Source organism: Pinus tabuliformis, chromosome X (genome assembly GCF_031772625.1).
Source record: "Pinus tabuliformis cultivar Carrire ecotype Pingquan chromosome X, CPIR1, whole genome shotgun sequence".
NCBI classification, from domain to species: Eukaryota; Viridiplantae; Streptophyta; class Pinopsida; order Pinales; family Pinaceae; genus Pinus; species Pinus tabuliformis.
Genome location: NC_142308.1, coordinates 902,212,610 through 902,219,985, shown reverse-complemented (window position 1 = coordinate 902,219,985; position 7,376 = coordinate 902,212,610). Strand labels below are relative to the sequence as shown.

The following is a 7,376-nucleotide window of genomic DNA, read 5'->3' as shown; positions in this document are numbered from 1 at the left end:
AAGTTGAATGAAAGTACTTGTTTGAATTCAACAAAATGACCAGGGAAGATATCAATTTGAAGAAACATTGGACCTCCTTTCATGACTCTAACTCGTAAGTCTATATGCCATCTATATGGCTTATTAATCTAACAAAAGAAAGTTCTTGTTTCCTAGAAAAGTAGGATCAGTCGGAAGAGTTTTCCATAAGGAAGATATCAGTTTGAAGAAACATTGGACCTCCTTTCATGACTCTAACTCCTAAGTCTATATATGCCATCTATATTGCAGGTTTATTAACCTAACAAAAGAAATTTCTTGTTTCCTAGAAAAGTAGGATCAGTCGGAAGAGTTTTGGATAAGGAGTTACATAAATTGAAAGCAATTGTACGTGGGATTAGATGTGTAGAAATGTACAACCAATCCTCTATTATAGAACATATTAATGGAGAATAAGATTTAAGAGGAGCCACGAAGTATGAACATACTCGAAGACATCTGTTCAAGCTCGGTCGATGCAATGATACCGCTATCCATGTATATACTCAGATATATATATTTTCAATAGATTTATTAAGGTTGTTAACCGCTCTTCCAATCACGATTAAGCGGCCATTTCTCTCAGCAAGAGATAGAGTTGAAATAGAGCATGGCATGGTTGCATCAAGTTCAGTCCAAACACCATTTTTGGGATAAAGTCTAACAAATACATATTGCATCTCTGTAACATAGTAGAACAAACCATTACACCACACTCATGAATCGGACCGAAATTTTGCATGGGGAAATGGATTTGCTGCCATTCTCCAATAACCAGCAATGGAATCGTAAATACCTACATAACCTGGAGTTCATGACAGAGTATATAATGCTGTTTTATTCTCCTTTTAGTACAATTTTATAGGACTAGGCATCCTTGTTTAGGCAGCTGTTTGCTTGGTGTATTAGTTGAACTCTGGAAATTGGTGGACGTAGTTGCATCACTTTCTTCTTAATCAGATTGTACATGTGCAATACTTTGCAGTTAGTAACGAGATTCTTTGGACATAAAATGCTTCCTGCTGCAATAATAAAAGGCATACCAAAGATTGCTGGATTGTGTATCCTGTGCCAGCAGTCCATTTTAAAATGAATATTATCTATGGTCTATGGATATATGGTCTCTAAGCCAGTCGAGACACTCAAATGCTGCAGATAATAACCTTTGTAATTGATGAGCGTTCAATAGCGCGGGACGAAGAATATATTTTTTTAATTTTCGATGTTACAGATTGTAGTGGTGATATACAAGGAGGTCTCCATCTACATGGCCAATGGAGTTTCCTTTTCAAACACTGAGACCATCGTTCATACGTTTTGGAAGTGCCTGGCAATGGCTCTCTTCTATTTTTTCACAATTGTATTGGCCCATACCACAGCCTATATATTGGGCCTCTTCCTAATTATGTCAATTCAAGAGGGTTTCTTGTCAATTCAATGCCTATATTCACGCTCTTCTGTTACTATTTCCTATATTTACGCTATTTTGTTGTGTATTTGTGCGTCTGGTATTTGTCATATGGAGTCCGTTATTTATGGATTTTATTTAATTATTTTGAATATTAAGAAAAGCAATTTTTTCTCCAAAATTTTTCTATTTTTTTTCATGCTATCAAAGTCCCAGATTCGATATTTTTTTGTCATGGTATCAAAACCCCACATCGTAGAATAAGATTCGATAGAGAGTAACATGTTGTTTGAAGTTGTTAACTCAGAAAAGTTAGGAGGCTCGTGAAGACACTGGAAAAGCTTTTAAGAAAATTTTGACCAACGCACTGCTTAACTGCTCCAACTCGCTAATCGTGGCTAACTCCTCAAAATAAAGAAAACTGCATTGCAACTTTGTGTTTATCTCGCTTGGTGATTCGTCCAATATTCGACATGAGTGCGGTTAAATAATTGACAGCGTCCATATCCATGGCGAATCAGCAATGGAGATAAGGATGCGGCATCGTAAAGTGCGCTGACGGCCTAGAGTGAAAGAACAAGCCAGGGGCAAAGCCATTTTATAAAGGGTGCACGTTAAATGGTGATCCAATACAAAAGAAGTTCTGTCTAATACACCAGTATCAAGGAGCCGAATATGCATTGTATTTCTGGGGCTTATTATCTTTGCTAAAAGCTGGATTGGTGGGATCACAGGCGCTAAAATTGTGGCATTCTCAGCCGCCCTAACATAATTCATAAATCTGGGTGATCGAATGTATCTTGAGGCCTAATTATTGTAGTGAGGGGAACCATAATTTTGGTGGAAGAAGGCTGTGGCCAATAACTATCTCGTGGAGGCAGAGCACTCTATTGCCAAAGGAGCAACCTATCTAGAGGTCGAGTATACTGTCCTGGAGCTACTCTCAGGTAGATTTGTTGAGGCAAAGAGCTCTTAATCTGGTTTTAACGATGGGGCATTTATGCGCAGAGCAGTGTGGTGGGCAGTGTGGGCAACAGTATGAGTAGAGCAGTGTAGGCAGCAGTGAAAGCAGCGAGCAGTGAAGAATGAACAATGAGCAGTGTGAGAGCAAGGAGTTTTTATGCAACAAAAGTATCGAGTTGCAAGCTAGCAATAGCAAATGCATTCAAACATGACAAAGGAATCAGAAATTTCAGAACATGTGGAGACAAATGATTTAGGACAAGTGAAAATTGCCTTATCCGCCAAAGCTAGGAAGTGGGTTTGGGTCAATGCCAAACAATATGAGGCATTTTAAAACGAAGAATAGTCCGTCTAAAATGGGAATAAACAAGGAAGAAACGGTTTCAAAATAAAAGTAATAGAGCCATTTGCAAAAAGCACTCAAACAAGTCTCCTCCACAAGCATGTGGCAACAAGAAGTCCAAAGGAAAAGTCATTGATGGTTCTACCTTATATACTCCCACATCCACACTTCTCACCTGGTCATCCGATCTTTATGTGAAATAATTGTTAAATGAAAAACAAAGGTTGGAGGTTTTAGAAGCTCAAAAGCATGAAAGAGATCATAAAATTCTTATAATAATGACTTAGAACAAAGTGTTATCAGAAAGCAATAAAATTTTAAAAGAACAAGTGGCATTGCTACAAGAAGCTCTCCTCATAGGGAAGACAGAATGGCAACACATGAAGGCGGATGTGCAAAACATAAAGAAATCTGTAGTGGAAAGTACAGAGTTGGTGAATGTGAAATCATCCCAAGATAAAGGGAAAATGATTGCCCAAATTAACAACCATGAGATTCCACCAAAGTTTCCAAAACTTGAGCTCAAGTTATTAGCAATTCTGCTAATAAGGAAGGAGAAACAAATATCCTGGTTGACAACATGCAAGATAGTGAAGGCAAGGAAAGACAAAATAGGGCAGTAAACATAATTATTAAAGGGGTGAAAGACTATGGGAAAAATGAATGTACTCTTGACCTTGCAAGAGACTTCTTGAAAAAGAAGTTGCTATGGCAAGGACAAATATGCCAAGCATGGAGGGTGGGTAAGTTTAACGGGGAGAGAGCCAGGCCCATAAAAGTCACTATGCCTTGCTTGCGTGATAAATATATTATTCTAAGTAAGAAACATCTCTTGAGGGGTTCTTATTTTTTCTTAGAAGAAGATTTAACTATAAAACAACAGGAGGAAAGAAGGGAGGAAACTTTAAAGGTTAGGGTAGCAAGAGATGAAGGAAAGAGAGCATGGATTTATAAAGGAAAAAATGTGATAGCGCAATTTAGATCTCCTTCTAGAATAGAGCAGCAAGATGGTAATAAAGAAGAGGCAACAAACTCTTCAACAGGAAATCAGAAAGCGAGGTCAGTATGGGAGAACAGGGACAAAGACTCAAATGCGAGTCTTGCATGTCAAAATAAATAACAATCAAGTCATACCCTGGTTTCCTTAAGATTAGTTTGTTGGAATTGCAGAGGTTACCCATGGAGACAAGGACCTGGGTTAGGGCTTATTGCGGAAAATAGAGACATAATTTTCCTCATAGAAACACATGAGCATGAAGGGTGCAAGACACTTTTGTTTGAAGGATACTAGAATATGGCAGTGTGGAACAAGGCAGCAAGGAATGGGAAAAGGCACATGGGTATCATGGTTTTAGTAAGGGAGAAAGAGGGTCGTCTTATTCAGTTAGAAAAAGAAGACTCAAATAAGCAATTCACTTGGTTTAAAATATTAGAAAATGGAAACCACATCAGAATTGCAACATGCTCTTTTGCGCCACAGGTTTCAAAAATATACAACAGTAGAGGAATTGACCACAAAGATCCATTTGCAGCTTTAAAAGAAGATATTGCAACATACTCGCAGCTACGTGAAGTCCTTATAGTGGGTGATTTCAATGCTAGGACTGCAAGTGGGTAAGCTATCATTTTTTGTTGTAAAGATGATTGTGATCCTATTTGGCTTACAGAAGAAAGTAATCATTAGTGGGAAAGAATTTCAGAGGACAAGGGCTGCAATCTCTTTGTTGAACAATTGCTTACTCTGTGTGGGGCCTTTGATTTAGTCATTTGTAATGGCTTGACTAGATGGGCAAAGTCCGGTAATTTTACTTGCAATACTTACAATGGAGCAAGTGTGGTAGATTATGTAATTTGCTCGCATGGTTTGTGTGAGAAAATGGAAGAATTTTTTGTTGGAGGTTAGCTGTGAGATTTGAAATCAGATCACAAGCCAATTTATTTATGTTTCTCTTGGATTGGAAAAAAACAATTAGAGTTAAAAAATCATCATGTCTAACAAAATATTCCACAGGGCAGAATTATTTTGACCCCAAAAAATTGTAATACCTTCAAAATGACATTAGAGAGGCTCTTTGAGAAGGAGAAAATTGCAATTCACAACCTTCATAGTCATGAATTAACACATTTAATTCAATGTGCACTTGCAAAGTGCAAAAGAACACAAATTAAGAAGTCTGAAACAAATTGCTTTCCGGTTAATGCTTGGTTTGACGAGGAATGCAAAAAGGCAAGGAGAATGTGGAAAGAGTCAAACAAGGATAACATAAAGCTCAAATTGTACAAACAATTATTAAGCAAGAAAAAGGCTGATCTCATGGTTTCAATGAGGGAAGAACTAATCTTCCTTGGGAAAAATAATCCCAAATTATTTTGGAAGGAGCTCCAACCGAAAAAGATACAAATTGGAAATAATATTACAGCTTCTAAATGGTTTGACTATGCAAGATAACTCTATGAGAAGGTTCTCAAGGTTGACCCTCCCCCTTTGGTCAACACTGATACTGAAGTCTTCATGGTACAAGAGGTATAGATGGGTATCAAGAAGTTGGGTGTTGGAAAAGCAAAAGACTTAGCTGAAATCCAAGTAGAATATCTAATGTGGGTCTCAAAGATTCTTGCACCTCACATTACAAAAAATCTTCAACAACATCATACAACGAGGGCTCCCCACTGGCAATACCTATTTTCAAGAGCAGTGATGTCAATAATCCCTCCAATTATAGAACCATCATGATAAACCCTTTGTTTGCAAAGCTATTTGGAATCATGCTAGAAAACAAAATTAGCAAGTGGGCAGAAGAAAGAGACAAGTGTGCTAAAGGGAAAGCAAGTTTTAGACCTAAACATTCCATAGTTGATCATTGCATAACCTTAAAGCACATCATTGAAATAGTTTGAAAGAAAAAGGAAGAAGTCTTTTGTTGTTTTGTTGATTTCAGAAAATCATTTGACTCGATTCCTAGGGATAAACTTTGGTAGAGCATGGAGGAACTTGGGGTTCCTAAACATTTGAGAGTAGTTGTGCATAGGCTGTATGAAGATGTGAAAGTCAAAATTAGAACTTCAATAGGCATTTATGAAATTTTTAGAAGCGACATAGGGGTCAAGCAAGGTTGCCCACTATCTCCTACCATTTTTGGTTTACATATCGACATCTTAAGGAGTGGTTAAATTTGCAAGAGGGTGATGGTATCTATTTGTGCAAGTTTGTTATAAGGCTTCTTTTGTATGCAAATGACCTTATTCTGATTGCTAAATCAGCTCTTGGTTTGCAAGAGCACTTACTATCCCTTGAGCATTTTTGTAGAAGTGTGGGGATGTAAGTCAATATCAGCAAAATGAAAGTAGTGGTTTTCTCTAAGAAAAGAAAACATAACCAACATAAGTTCTACTTTGAAGGCAACATTCTGGAATAAATTGAGGATTACAAATACCTCAGGATTGACTTCAACAAAAATCTAAGATGGAATGGTTGTAGAAAGAAAAGAAATTTTGGGGGTTAGAAAGAATTTTATGCTTTTTGAAATAGGTGTATAGAGGTAGAGTTATGGGACTGGAAGACCACTCAAACTCTTTTTGGGCTTCTAGTGATTCTGGTGATTCTCTATGGTTGTGAACTATGGGCTAGCAATACCTCTGACATGCAGTGGAGACAAATTGAGAAAATTTAGAAGCGTTTGATTACAAACAAATTTAAGATTAAAAGTGCAGTTCCTTATGATATCTTGTTAAGTGAAACAGGGACTACTCCTATTGAAGCAATTTCTATGGTGTGAGTCATAAGGTATTTAAAAAAAAATGAGTAAATGGAAGTGGGTAGATGGCCTAAGGTTGTCTTTAATTATAGATTATGCAAGAGCAAAAAAACTTGGATGCAGCAAAATAAAAAATGGTTTACTAAATGGGGTATTTGCTTGAACACGTGCCCCATAAACAAAAAAGAGATAAAATCTTTTTTTATGGAAAAGTTCCACAAACGTACTTGGAATAAGGAGTTAGGAAAAAAGAAAAATTACTATATTGAAGTGTTTAATCCCACTCATAATCATCAACCAAAAGCATACATAGAGGTCAATATATCTTGGAGAGCCAAAATTCTTATTGCTCAGTTAAGGACTAATTCTCATCAACTACATTGTGAAACAGGGCATTGGAAAAGGCCAAAGGAAGTGTGGGAGGAAAGGGTATGCATTTTTTGTTGTTTCAGAAAAGTGGAAACAAAAAAACATTTCATTTTAGAATGTGAGGCCTTCAAAGACAATAGGGAAAGTTATGCAGATATGTTGGCAGATAGCTTTTGGGATAATCTATTTAGCAAGGGGTTTGTCGAGAAGCTGGGAGCACTTATTGTGAAGCTTCATAGAAAATGGGTCGAATACATCAAGAAAATGAACATCAATCTGTCCCATAGGATATCTTTAGCCTCGTGGACGTTAAAATAATTTATTAATATTCTTCTTCTTCTCCAATAGCACAAAGCTTAAAGAACCTCGTGGGAAGGGGAGATGCATTATTTCTTTCAATATCAAAAAGGTACAAAAGTCTTCCAAGACTTTCTTTCTTCAAGAAATGACAAGTCAAAATTTAAAAAGAAAAAAAGGGATTTTAAAATGAGTTACTTAATCCCTTCGAGTTGGGAAAGGT

At 36.9% G+C, this 7,376-nt stretch overlaps 2 pseudogenes; one reads left to right on the top strand and one right to left on the bottom strand.

The window, feature by feature from the left end:
- Window positions 1-275: 275 nt before the first annotated feature.
- LOC149142601 (uncharacterized) lies at window positions 276-1,937 on the bottom strand (annotated as a pseudogene).
- A 478-nt stretch (window positions 1,938-2,415) lies between these two features.
- The window catches only part of LOC149142600 (uncharacterized), a 73,563-nt pseudogene continuing 68,602 nt past the window's right edge, over window positions 2,416-7,376 (top strand).